Below are 14,985 nucleotides of genomic sequence, written 5' to 3'. Positions count from 1 at the left end.
AAACACATTATTTTTCTCATACTGTCTGTCTGAATATACCTGTATTCATGCTCTGTCTGAAACACTCCGTTTTAGCGCATTTCAACGGAATGGCAATAAAATTGCGTTGCTAGGAAACAGCTTGGGTCCATATTTACACCCTGTCTGCTGATGTCATTTACATACACTGCAACAGGAAATAAATTGCGACACATTTAGTATATTTACGTTTAAAACTGTGAAATGGTCTAAATATTATATATTTGTGACATCACAACGGCTAGTTTCAAACGCACAATTTCTGAATACGGGCTTTTTGCATTTCTCCATGGATTGCATGTTTTGATACTTTCACAGTATTTATATATCACTTAAATCTGCTTTATAATATAAAATACATGAAAATCTCACTTTTTACAATATGATACCTTTAAAGAATACAGAATATAAAGCCATGCAAATGCCCTTTCGCACTGTCCACCTGGCACTGTTAATATAGTGAGTCTTTTGTACTACAATCTCATCAAGTCACTAACAGGCACACAAACTTGAACCAGAATATCATTTTTCTGGAGGCTGGAAAAATGCAGCTGGATGAGCAGCTTTTGAACAATAGCTCTCTTTTATATGTCTCCTTAATGTCATTAAACTACTGAGCATGTTAGCTCTGGTATGAGGAGTCCTGCACGCGGTTAAAATGATATTTACTAAAGTAGGGACAAAACATTATGACAGATGGAGTCTGGAGACTGAGGAGTAGGCCCACAGAAGGTAGACAGATACCCTTACAGGGTCTAATTTGACAGGTTGGAAGCTAATACCACTATCAAATCATCCTGTTTTTTATTTAACCATATATATATACATGGTTAAATAAAAAACAGGATGATATATATATATATATATATATATATATATATATCTGGATACAGTATCTGTGTGTATATATTTGACCATGAATATTTCAAACGAAACATTGGAAGGACCTGATCTGATTTATCTTTGTGTTCAACTCTTCGGCTTAACTCCTGTGCTTATTTTATGCAGGTCGGCGCCCTAGATGACAGGGTGTACTGTCCTAGACCTCTAACAATTTATCATTATTTATTTAATTATCTATTTATTTATATTTATTTTTGTACACCTGTTTTTTTTTTTTGAGTGCCCTCTGGGTATTGTCATGGGTGGGATATCTATCAGTCCAAACATGTTTGTGCAATGGATTGTCAGAGTTGTATTAACAAAATTCAGAAATAAACTCTGTTTAAAAAAAAAAAAAAATTGACATTTAGCAAAGTAGTAAATTATGTTTATTTGTATTTTTATTTTATTTAATTATCTATTTATCTATATTATTTTTGCACACTTGAGTGCCCTTTTTGAGTGCCCTCTGTGATTGTCATGGGTGGGATATCTATCAGTTCAAACATGTTTGTGCAATGGATTGTCAGAGTTGTATTAACAAAATTCAGAAATAAACTCTGTTTAAAAAAAAAAAAAAAAAATGACATTTAGCAAAGTAGTAAATATCATGTCTGTATACCTACAACACATTATGACAGATGGAGTCTGGAGACTGAGGAGTAGGCCCACTGAAGGCAGACAGGTACCATTACAGGGTCTAATTTGACAGGTTGGAAGCTAATATATATAAATCAAGTGTGTCCTGTTGTTTTGTAACCATATATACCTTTATTTAAGACAACACAACCAGGGTTGCAAAGGACGAGCTCCTCTCAACACTAAACAGGCCATTTCACAATGTTCAAGTTAGGAGTCGACAAACCGACAGCCATTACCTTCCTGACACACTGCGAGCTCTAACACGCACTACTTTAAATCACAATTACGGACATTTTGTATTCAAATTAAACCCTATTCTTCTACAGATATAAATCACAACAGTTATGCTTATTTACTTTAGCTATATTTATAATAATAACGCTAACGTCTGTGTCTGTTTGAGGAGAAAAAAGACGCAGGAAGGAAATGTATCACTCCACTTACCCTGAAATATCGCTGATAAAAAGCCGAAAATAGACCCCTTCAAACGACCTCCACACGTATTAATGTGTTAATTAAGAAGCGTTAATTAATCACGCTGAAATTGACGTGTTTATTTACTTAAAATCCACCGCATTTAGTCCCATTTTAATGTTGGAAGTAACTATACAGTCCACCCAGCCGTTACCAGCGTACACCAGTGTACCACCGACGTCATTGAAATTAGCTCGTGATTGACCCGTGGGAGAGCCAATGAGAAGCCACGGTGCGTGACTCTCCTCCAATCAGAGCGCGGTGTCGCAAAAAGTGGGCGGGTGTTTCTGCGAGAAGGACATGACGGAGGTGACGGCCATGTTCTTGCACACAGAGTGTCTGTATGTATCCCTCCGCTGCTTCAGTATTTACCTTTTGCATGATTTTGCATGTGGGGAAAATGTCACTGTGCTTCTGCCTGCTTTCCATAAGACACAACCCGCTACTAGGCCGTTGGTTTTGCACGCCTGAAACCACCACAGCCTTGATGAGACCAGCTGGGGTTGTTAAAGAGAGAAATGTTGAGTGTTATGAGGTGTTAATGGTCTAGATTTGTCTGCCAGATCTTCTTTTTATCATGCATTTAGACATTTTGGCATCATGACACACAATAGCATGCTTTTTTTTTTCAACTAGTCACCTTGTGGAAATCTGCATATGAGTAAATATGGGGACACATGGACTATTAAATCAGATATGAGAGGTTTAAATACTGTATGTTCAAGTTTATTTGTCATATGCATTTAAAAGTACAGTGTACAGTGAAATGCAATGAAATGCATTTTACCCTGGCTCTCTCTCAGCCCTTAAAATAGATATAAATATATCTATATATATACTGTATGTGAAAATTGCAATGCAATCATATACTGCACACATTGTACATTATATCCTTTTGACATTATGCAAGTGTACTCTGTATACACAGTAGGCATACTGTACATATAATCACATAAAACCACCTCTGCATGCAGACTAATTTATAACCGTATATATGACCAGCTGGGGTTGTTAAAGAGAGAAATGTTGAGTGTTGTGAGGCGTTAATCGTCTAAATTTGTTCTCCCAGACCTTCTTTTTATCATGCATTTAGACATTATGGCATCATGACACACAATAGCATGCTTTTTCCCCCCAACTAGTCACCTTGTGAAAATCTGCATATGAGTAAATACACACAGATATGAGAGGTATAAATATGTGAAATAAATTGCAATACAATCATACACTATATTATAGTATAGACTAGTGCAACTAACATTGTACATAATATCCTTTTGACATATGCAAGTGTACTCTGTATACAGTACACAGTATATGTATATATAATCACAGAAAACCACTTCTGCATGCAGACTAATTTATAATCTTTTACAGGGCCGGATTAACCCACTAGAGGGCCCGGGGTGCAAAATGACCTATAGGTGTCTCCCTATTCCAGTATATACCCACTCGAATCCTCTTCCCAATTTAGTTTTCTATATTTTTGATCACACAGAAATTAATTTGCAATATGCACCATGTACCAAGTATAATATCAACTGATATAATAAAAGGAAATTTTGACACAGGGTCTCTCAACAAGACAGGCCGTCAAGGTCAAGCACAACAGCAGCATCTACCTTATAGGGACATTTCTATTTCCCAAACTAAATTTCAATTAAAGCTGAAGTAGGCTAGATTGGAGCAAATATGATTTAAAAAAGTTATTTTTATAAAACACAATATCGCTATATCCTGACAGTAGTACATGAAACAGGTAACCTGAAAAAAATCATGTGCCTCTGTGTCCTCCGGTGTTCCTAATGGCATCTGCAAGATTTCAAAAACCGGAGGAAAACAAGCAGTAAGAGCTGATCTGAGGTCTGCTGTCCAGCTGCCGTCTACGAGAGCCGGCTGTCAATCACTCGCGAACTCCGACTAAACGGTCAAACTAAGCCGCACTGATTAAATATGAATCAATATTATGTTACGTTAATGCCTATTTCTCGCCTCAAATGTTTTCAGAATCATCCTGTAGTGCACGGTTTAGCTGTAAAATGAGAAAGTTTGTTACGCCGCCACTATTGTGAAATCTGGTGAAGGAACGGCAAGTTCTGGTCACATGACCGGAGCACAGCCAATAGGAACGTCTCGCACTAAAATAACCTGTGATTGGTCAAAGTCTCCCGCCACAGGCTAGATTTTCTAAAGCCTGAAAACAGAGCCATGAGGAGGTGCAGAAGTCTAGTTATCTCTCAGAACACTTGAATTATGCTGAAAGGTTATTGTGGAATTTTTGCCCAATGATGCCAAAAATATACTGCCTACTGCCACTTTAATCAAATTACCACAAAGTAGTGATGGCGAGATGAAGCTCCATGAAGCACTGAAGCTCTCCAGCAAATTGGTTCGCAAAAGGGCTCATTTCACGAGGCTTCATCTGGGCTTCTTGTGCACACAAAACCACCTATCGTTCAAATAGTGTAAAACAGGCAGATATATTCCAGATATGTGGCAGTGGTTTAACCGGGCAGAGGGCAGTGAATGTGCTTGTGTAACTAAAGGAAAATGATAGATGGGAGACATTTTTTGTTGTTATTCAGGAATAATAATATCTCAACTTGATTTCGGCTTCAAGCTTATTCAATGACGTCATTTGTCTAAAACAATACCAGCTTCGATACGCACTTCCTGGATTACTCAACAAACGCTCCGAAGCCTCGGCACAGCACGTAACATCACTACCACAAAGTAATTGCCAAACCGTGACCTTCAGGAGCCCCGGGACAACTGCACTCTCTGTAACACAACTCTATATACAGTAGCCTATACAGCGGGCCTATTCAATCGGCGTAACGAAGGCCACATCCGTCCCAGAAGCAACCTCCAAGTGCCCCAGCATACATAAATCTGATATGACTAAATATGTAAACTACATGTCTAAAAGTAACTAGCGAGTGAGTCATCTCGCTTCTTTCTCATCTCTGGGGAGTGTCACATGCACAGCACCGATCGGGCAGGATGTACGGATCGGGTAGCGACATCGCCAAACACTATGCACTCTGCACTATGTGTAAGTATAGAACAGGAGCCAACACACTGACGCATTTCCATGTATTTCCTCAGAAACGTTCTAATTTAACAGAAATGTAAGTGCCACAACAGGAGTAGCCTACCGGTTGGTTTCTGGGTCTCTGGGTGCGTGATGAAGCTGCCGCGGTCCGTTTCTGCTACCTGCACTGTACTTAAGGGAACAGTTCAACATTTGGGGAAAATAATAGTTAGATGAGAAGATTGATACCACTGTCACGTTTGTATGCTAAACATAAAGCTAAAGCCAGCAGGGGGTTATCTTAACTTAACATAAAGACTGAAAACAAGGGGGAAAAGCTTACCTGACTCAGTGCAAAGGTAATAAAGAAAATTTGTCTACCACCACCTCTAAAGCTCACTAATGTTTAGTTAATTTCTACAAAAACGGAAGTGTAAAATTTACAATTTGTGTTTTTACAGGGCGTTATGTGCTGAAACTATTTCTTGTCACGGGCAGTGACTCTTCTATGTTAAACTATTTCCTCAATTAGGGATTCAGAGGCGGCAAGGTACATAAACAATGTGCGGGTAAGGTAGGTATGTTCAGTGAGGTCATTCAGGGGCCCATTTGCAAATTTGAGAAATATGTAAACGCTGTCTTGACAGTTGGCTCTCATATAGGCTACCAGTAGGAAACAAGTGGGCACATTTCATCCAGTAACTGAGATCACAGTGATGTGCACTGACTCTCCAGGGAGTTTAAAAAACTGCTTTTAGAAAACGTTGCATTTCTAGTAACATGCTGGTCGCATTATTCTTCTTTCCTCTGGGTTTCTAGGCAGACGCTTGTCCTAGTTTAAAAACAAAAGCTGTATCAGGCCCAGTGCTGCGGACCACTGGGAATAGAGCAGCTGACAGAAATAAAACACATGACATCTTGGAAAAATGCCTCATAAGGGACATCTTGGATTAGAAACACAGTATCAAAGGCTGGCTTGATTTCTTGGATTCAAACTCACAAGCAACAAATGGGCATAAAGATGAGTCATGGACACCGAGCTCAGGCATGGACATCACTATGGACCAGGAGAACAGTGAAGTAGAATAGAGGATAAGACGAACCAGGAGAAGAAACTATGTTAAAAGGGACCTACATGTCCCCAAGAAAGGCATCTAAGGATTGCAAGAGTCTTGTGATGACCTGGACGTTTGAAAAGTTCAGAAGAAGTCCTTGGAATAAAGTCCAGCGGTGAGTAGAAACTCAAAGTCTGCAGCATCATAGTGTCCAGAGGCAGACATAAGAAATGAAATGCAGGGTAGAGAGGGCAGAGAGATCAGGCAGCAAAGGAAGGAAAAGTTCAGCTGAAGAAAGAATTGGCCTCCGGCTCCTCAAAAGAACAGAGTGGGCGTCTGTTAAATGTTGAACACCAGCTGAGGAAAGGTTTACAGTTAAAAAGCTTGAACTATTTAGCACGCTGGCTGTAGATCTGTAGAGCAGGTTAATTGTAAGGTTGGCGTTTTCCTCGAAGGAAACCTGCTGTTGAAGTGTCCTCGAGCTAAATATCGGACGCCAAATTGCAGAAACTGAGCGGTAAAACTGTACACAGAGGAGGCAGCTCAATTGTTAAACGTTAAAATGATCATGTTTTCTTTAGTGTATAATCACCTGATAATAAGAATCGTTGTGTTTTCGTTACCTTAGAATGAGCCGTTTATATCTACATAGGGAGCGACCCTCTCCACGAAGTCCGCCATGTTTCAACAGTAGCCTAGAACGGACAAACCAAACTCTGTTAACTTTTACTGCTCGGGCCAGATTCGATAACGTTACTTGCTCCCGTAACTGCCGCTCTCTCTCTCTCTCTCTCTCTCTTGCTTCACCACTCACTTCCCACATACACACAGACACTCTCCGCTCCACTCCGCTCCAGATGATCTACGCTATTCTCACAATAACTGGCTCTAGAGAGGGCCAGTCACGTTTTTCGTGTCGGCCACCGTAGCTCTTCAACACGCATGGCACATTGGAGAGTCTTCAGTTGGTTGCAATCTTCTCACTTCACTGCTAGATACCATATCCTACATACTGGACCTCTAATTGAATAAGGATGTGAAAAAGCAGAGAATCTATATCAGTACAGGATATGAATTAGTCATTAGTTTTGTTTTTTCTTTATTATAGAAAAAAGGAGACAGCTGAACCACACACAACTACAAAATGTCAAGGACGACTCAATAGAGTCCAATTTCCATCTCTTCACAAGAGAGTAAACTGTAATAGAAGCTTATCTGAAAAGAGATTTTGCTGAGAGATGTGCTACCTGGGTGCAAAGCGTATTTGATAATACTATTCAGACTTTTTAAAAACCATAATAGTATTCTTCATAGGGGTGTAAGAAAGTATCGATGCACTTCAGTATCGCGACATTATGTTTGTGATACTGTATTGATACTCAAAAACGGCGCTGATTTTTAATTAATAGGTTACATGCAAATATTTGTGGCAGACAGTGGCTCAGATTGCACAAAGAGGTAGCGTCAGGATGTTGGCTGTTACAGGGACTGTGATAAATGTAAATACAGATTTCACTGTTCTGATCGCATAAAAAAGTAAACTTTTTTTACTTAGATTTTATGCATATGGCGGTGTTCTTTATACTATGACAATTTTCCTAAAATTTGATTTAAAAAAAAAAAAAGCAATATATTGCCTCGCTTACAGTATCGCAATATATTGAATCGCAACTCTTGTATCACGATACGTATCATAACGCTAGATTCTTGCCCACAATCTTAATTCTAAATAAACATGAACTGCTTTTAGTTATCAGCTGCATGCCACTGTTGCTAAAATCACTGCATGACCAGATGGTAATGTCTGTCTTTGGTTAATCCAGTAAATGAAACACCTGACAAATCAAGGTGCTTCACTGCATTGATGCAAAAATAATACTTTCACTCTCAACAACAGTCTAATACAACCAGAGATATTATATAGAGAGCTACAACAGTATGGCAAAATCTCTGATGGTTGACAAACGTATATTGTCTCTCAGTATATGTCTATAGTTCACAGCTGGAATATTAGCACACAGATGTTGGAGTTTTGCAGCCACTCTCCATGATTAAACTCAAGCCATCCTGTTCACATGTTCACCCTGAACAAAGGGCAGCATAACAAGGAAGTTCAGTGTGTGACAAATGTGTTTTCATCCTCAGGAGTGACCAAACCTAAAGGGGTCATCAAACCCCATCTGCATGCCTGGAAATGTGCTTTACAGTCGCCGTGGTAATGACAACAACAAGCCAAAGTGCTCTCCATGCAGGTCTACCCCACTCTGCTGCCCACACACACACTCCACCCTGCCTCCCATATGCACTCCACTCCACGCTGCCATCATGTTACTGGTTTATGATCTCGTTTTATCGTAGAGACTAGAACTACTTGTCACTTCTCTTTATTAGTCATGAGGGTGTTTTCTAACCCTGGACATTTTTTGAGATTCATATTTCTGTGACGATCAGTCTTGATTCTATGAAAAATAAATATCTACAAGTATTATTAAATAAAATAAGATGCCAACTTGTGACGACTTATACAGTGTTCAAAGTGTTTAAGTGTTTAAGTTAATCAATTATAAGTTAAGCATGAAAGTTCATTCAAAGGTGATATGAGTATATACTTTTGAAATAATCAACTTTTGTACCGATGTTTTGTACTAATTTCTGTTTGTATACGTTAATTAGTTTTCTATGTGTCACCGCTGCTCAACCAATTGCCATTTAGGAACCAATACAGTGATTGATTAATTGATTGACCTTGGAAATAGCAGTTGGACAAAACAATCCCAAAATGAACTAGCTACTACCTCACTAACTAGATCATCCAGGTCTTTAGATTGACTCATAACAGCTACTGAGCTTGCATGTCCACAGATCCATCTCAACTGCAAATGAGCAAACTCCAGCTGCTGAAGAAGACCGCGTGATATGGTTGAAAGCTCTGGAAAAAGCTAGTGGTTGTTTTGTCAAATTCCAACTGCACCTTAGTCAGCCTAATTCAGTCAGTCTAAACTATTTCTTACAGACATTCATGGTCCCCAGAGGATGAATCCTGCTATGATGGACTTTGGTGCTGACTTTTCCTCTATAGTGACAGTAGAGCTGTAATGATTAATAGATAATTCAATTAGTTGTCAACCATTAAATTAATTGGCAACTATTTTGATAATCAATTAATCGGTTTGAGTCATTTTTTAAGAAAAAAAAAATCAAAAGTCTCTGATTCTAGATTCCTAAATGTGAATATTTTTTGGTTTCTTTACTCCTCTATGACAGTAAACTGAATATCTTTGAGTTGTGGACAAAACAAGACATTTGAGGACGTCATTTTCTGACATTTTATAGACCCAACAACTAATCGATTAATCAAGAGAATGATCGTTAGATTAATCGACAATGAAAATAATTGTTAGTTGCAGCCCTAAGCGCTACCGTGAGGTTGACATTTGTCAAAAAAAACGTGAATGTTCCTGTTTTACATCTACCACATTTAAACTGAATATGTGTTACCACAAACATACAACATGATGTTGTTATAGATAGGAAACAATTGTTCCCTAAGGTTCAAGAGCATCCTCTCATCAGCTTGGATATGAATTTTATGAATGTTTGTATTTCCAGCAGTCATGGGTTGCATCCATAAATTGGTGGTGATGGGTTTGCAGAAGACAGGGATGCTAAAGAAAAGAGACGATGCTCTTTATCTGACTGCAGTCACTGGCAATTCCCCACATCTGTAGGAAATACTACTTCAAATTCCTGAACTGATTATGTCAATACCTTTCCATTTCATTCATCTTTTCATGGATGTACCTTAAGATAAGATAAGATAAGATATTCCTTTATTAGTCCGGCAGTGGGGAAATTTGCAGTGTACAGCAGCAAAGGGGATAGTGCAAAAAAACAAGATGCATCAGCTAACACAGTAAAAAAAAAAGAGCTAAACAAAGTGTAACAAAATATGAACCATTTAAATAGAAGGAAGTATAAAAATAGGAGCAGTATATACAGTATTGACAATAAACAGACTATTAACAAAATTGCACAAGTGGAAAACGATATTGCACAGTGAGAATGAAATGAAATCCCACCTGAAAATATTGCACAGTATGAGTAGTAATAATGATAATGATATTGCACAGTCATTATACAGTATAGTGCAGTTATCGTCAGTATTTGGTGTGTAAGTGTAAGTGGTCTACTGGGAGCAGTGATGGTGAAGAGCTGTTTCAAAGCCTAAATCACAGTGGTATAGCCTATTTACTTTTTTGCCAAGTTTAAAAATATTGGGCTATTTAGTAAAAAAGAATATATAAGAAAAAGCTTTTGAACCCACCGTGTCTAATTACAGAATGTAAACTATTCCTCATCCCATATCATAAATACATACTAACCTTATTTGTAGGGGATGAAAGGGAGAAGCACTTGTGTTATTATTGGTGTTTGTTTGCATAAAAGCAGTTGAAGTCATCTGACTGTACATGCTCTTTGTCCAGGAGAGGCAGCAGATGGTTGGGACATAATAATCTGGTGGTGGTGTGACTGTAATACACGAAATGTCCACATGATGGCAGCAGGAGAACAGAGAAACCTGCTGTGACTCCTGCTGGGTGTTTTCTGCACTGATCTCATCGAGCTGCACCAAAAACAGCATCAGCACCTCGTTCATATATATAACCACGAGGCCAAATGTCTCACTGATATTTCATTTTTTATTAGTGTTCACACAGATTTTTTTTATTTAAATCATCTGATTTTACTAGAAACACTGCAAATACAGCACATACTGTATCAGTGGACTGAGGGATTTAAACCTTTTACCTGCTTGATTACTGACTGCTGTGAAATATCCAGTTCTGCTGATTTAACATAAAGACCACAGCAGCCAGAAGCCCAGACTACCTACTGTACATTTAGTGAAAGTTCTCAATAATAAAAATGCATGCCTATTTTTTTGGTGTACTTGATGGGTTTGTCTGTAAGCTCATCTACTTAAAAGTTGGTGTATAGACTGTTGTAATTACAAACAGTGGATTGCATATATGGAAACAGCCTTGAAAAAAGGAAAAAAATAAAGTATAAAAAAATAATAATACAAATGCATAGAAATCTAAAAAACATCTCAAAACCACAATAAAGATGTGTCATGTGCTGAAGTCCTGCGCTGAATTTAAACGCTTATATGGAAAATACCAAATTGAGATTTCTCATCTGAGATCAATAAATTTGATTTTCTGATGTTTTTAAATTATTTTGAAGATTTCCTAATACCCACTGATTTCTTTTTTTACAAGATAAAAAAAAAAGAAATTCAAAGACTGCAGTTTGCTCTAAATATTTATTACAGTGTCTTCATATTTCAACCAATATCTTTTGTTAATAAAACTCTGTGAGTTACTTTTCTCTGCACTGCTGCGCGTCCAGATCCATTTAACAGTCATGATTAATGGCCAATCAAAAATAATAACAAGAAAAAGACTATAAAGCCAAATATCTGAGCAACTCCTATTTAAAAATGTGAACTATAATCGCCAGTTCCAGCCATGAAACAAAAGGAGAACAAAATAAAAGCCTTTTTGACTGATTAAGTTTTGGCCTTTTTCTGTTGTAACTTGTAAAGAATAGTCGGACAACGTGTTGCGAAATGCGTTATTTTAGAAATTAAAAGATTAAAAAAAAACTTGAAAATGAGAAAAAAAATATATTTTATGAGTGTTTTTAACTGGAATTGAAGATTAAATTCCAAAATGTTCGATTGTTGAAAGTGTTGTGTTTTAACATCATTATTAGAATATAAAAGAGTTAGTTTATTTCGCTGAATGCAAAAAAAAAAATGAAAAATACATTTAAACCCTGGAATAAAAGATCTGCTAAATAGTCTAAACCTTTGAGGCATGTTTGCACACAGAAATAAGTATTTGCAATAAAACATATTTATCTTAGAATAAGAATTTTAAACGTTTTTATGAGACAAAGTTAAAATGTTTATCTAAACTAGTTTCCCAGTTGTCTAATTAAGTTGTGCATGAAGTCGATCAACCTGTTGGTCTCGTATTTTATTCAGTCGCTCATGTAGTAGATCCGTTTATCCTTCTTGAACAGCTCGAAACAAAAAGCCTTGATGATGAATCTCAAACTGTAAACGAGAGAATATTTAATTTCACACACTTCTGTCTGTCCGCTTTGTTTCTGATGTGTAGCGTTAATATCCATTCAAATTAGAGGCTTATTTCTGCTGTGATGAAGGAAAGCATAAATAAATTAGATTTTGCATATGGAATATGAAATATTTCATAAAACAATAGGGTATCTAAATGTTCAAAATGTACTATTAAAAAAAACAACATTCTATAAAAATGCAAACTAATCAAACTTATTTTAAAAATCAAGTATCTTTGTGTTATTTTATTTCTTTATTTTTTTAGAGAGTGTTTATCTATCTATCTATCTATCTATCTATCTATCTATCTATCTATCTATCTAGTCATGTAGGCTGCCAGATATCTCTGAGGCATCCATGCAACTTTCATCATCAGCTGCAGGACTAATAAGTGGCTCATCTCGGTCTGTTCTGTCAGTTATCTTTATCATTCAATGTTTATCATGGTTGGCAGCAGAGTGAGTTTATTTTTCTGCTCTACTTTCACTCTTTTTTTAAATAAAAATGTATTTTATTTTGAGTTTTTTTCAATATGCAAAATACACATACAAAGCAAAAAGAACAGCAAAATACCTTAAGCTCCCCCATCTCCCTAAAAAAAAGAAAAGGCCAGAATATATCAAGTATGTTACAATAGTGTTAGCTTTTTTTGTATGCTTGCACTGCTAATGCAATTAAATGTCCAGCAGAGTGTTTGAGGGACCAGAGGAAACCACGAACAATCACCAAGAGACTGCATGGCATTACATTCAGAGAAACAAGAGTCCGTTAGATGTAGATAGTAGAACGAAGTGTGGGGCAACTCAATATTTCACAGGACATAAATCTGTATAAAGACACCCTGCCCCCAATAAAACCCACAGAGGGTCCCAAATCTTCACACACTGACATAGAATACCTTGTCTCTTCCAAGTATAACAAGGAAATCATATCGTTGTGCCATATTTTATAACAGGGAGGGGATGAATACTGTCATTTCAGGCCAAACATGAGGACCAGTTGACTCTCATATGGTAGTTGAAAGCAGTATTGAGACCAATATAGCAATACTTTCACTTTTTAACATCATGCATATAGAGGCAGAATATCTATTCAGTCAAACAGTTTTACCTGTTTTATTTGCTTTATAACTGTGTGTGTGTTTTACCTGTTGTATGTTTTTACCTGCCTCGTTTAATCTTGTCAACTGTTTGTTTTAAAGCACTGACCAGAAGTGGCAACTGTGAATCTCGTTGTATTTAATACGATGACAATAAAGCTTTCTATTCTATTCTATTGTATACTATTCTAACCAAGATCTTACAGAAACACATCGGTTTCCCAATTCACTCAGGAGATTGTTCATGTGTATGCCTTTTAAAACATACTTCCAGACTTTAATGAACCTCTTATAGATCTGGGAATTATTTTGTTTGTAATTTTATTTAATTGTTTTATATGTTCATTGTTATTATTGTCCTGTGTGGAACCCAAGAGGGCCGCATCTCTCTTTTTTTGGTAACTATAGGATCCTTTAATAAACAATAAACAATAACAAAGAATATGCTGCGTATGGCCTTGTGTGAGTATAGTGACAAGGAGGAGGAGGTGTGGATGTTCAAGGTTCATTCAAGATGTTTAACTGAAGCTATATTGGTGGGACTGTTCAGTGACACGTCTACAAAGCAGAAAAGACAGATCTTATGTTGATTTCCCTTCAATATTGGCTGAGAAGCAAAATCATCACTCTTCCCGAAATCAGAGAGAAAACCACAAAGTTCATCACGTCACTGGGATGTAAAATCAGAGACTGCATAATAAACCCTTTTCTAGAAGTAGTAGCAGATACTAGAATTAGAAGACTGAACCGAGCTGAGCCACAGACACTAACATGAACTGTTTTAATGTGCAACATAACCTGTTAATCTGTTTTTACAAAATTTCCACCCTGGTTACCATGTTGGTGTCATTTACGAGTTAAATATTGAACATTTCACATCAGCCAGAGGTCAGCTGTAAAAAGGCACAAAGATTATGACTTCATACTACTGTAGATATCAAAGTGACTGAGAGGAAATGTTGGTAGTGTGGGTATTTTTTTTTGTTTCTTGTTCTTTTCTTTTATTGCTATGGACCCTCCTGTGTGTCTGAAATAAAATAAAGTTTTATTGTAATTTAAAAATTCACTTGAGTTCAAAAGCTTTCAAATAAATAGATAAATACTTCCAACGTCAGAGTCCCAGATTTTACCTCCTGATTAAATCATAAATTATAGTACCAGTTCTCTAGTTTCTCACAATAGCAAAGACTGTGGTCTGTTTTCACTCTGACTGTTCTGCAACACATAGAGGAACAATATGTAAATTTTCTTCAACATATCTGACAGCAAAGGAGTCCCCTGACCCCAGAAAGTGATGAAGAGCCTGCTAATGGTTCTTCTTCATAGACCACTAGTTGACTCCATGCAATCCTCTGAGGAGCTTTGGCTGTCAGATAATCTAATACATAAAATATTATGCATTTTCACAGCAAATATATAACTCCTATACTTCACTATTCTTTACATTAAGGTCGAAGGAACTATCAGGCTATTATTTGCCCTTTTTTTTTTAAAGTGCAACATTTCTGAAATAACTCTGGTGATTATGCAGCATGCCTTCAATCTCTTGAAGTACCCCCACTTTCATTTATTATTACTAACTACTAAATTATGCTACTTAAGTACAACTCTGAAGTAGAACTTGAGTATTTTC

At 37.1% G+C, this 14,985-nt stretch overlaps 1 protein-coding gene and 1 long non-coding RNA gene across 6 annotated transcripts in view; one reads left to right on the top strand and one right to left on the bottom strand.

The window, feature by feature from the left end:
- The window catches only part of LOC119502840 (myocyte-specific enhancer factor 2D homolog), a 34,034-nt gene extending 31,833 nt beyond the window's left edge, over window positions 1–2,201 (bottom strand). For all 5 annotated transcript variants that reach the window (XM_037794066.1, XM_037794068.1, XM_037794069.1 and 2 more), the window contains exon 1: window positions 1,987–2,201. The gene's annotated coding sequence lies outside the window, so the exon portion shown is untranslated. The remainder of the gene's footprint in view (window positions 1–1,986) is intronic.
- On the top strand, window positions 766–13,523 carry LOC119502841. The gene is made up of 3 exons (XR_005210186.1): window positions 766–910; window positions 4,242–4,245; window positions 13,358–13,523. It is a non-coding gene; the product is annotated as an uncharacterized LOC119502841 (long non-coding RNA).
- The last annotated feature ends 1,462 nt before the right edge of the window (window positions 13,524–14,985 follow it).

The sequence above is a fragment of the Sebastes umbrosus genome, chromosome 15 (genome assembly GCF_015220745.1).
Source record: "Sebastes umbrosus isolate fSebUmb1 chromosome 15, fSebUmb1.pri, whole genome shotgun sequence".
Lineage (NCBI taxonomy): Eukaryota > Metazoa > Chordata > Actinopteri > Perciformes > Sebastidae > Sebastes > Sebastes umbrosus.
This window is presented reverse-complemented; position numbering and strand designations above follow the sequence as displayed.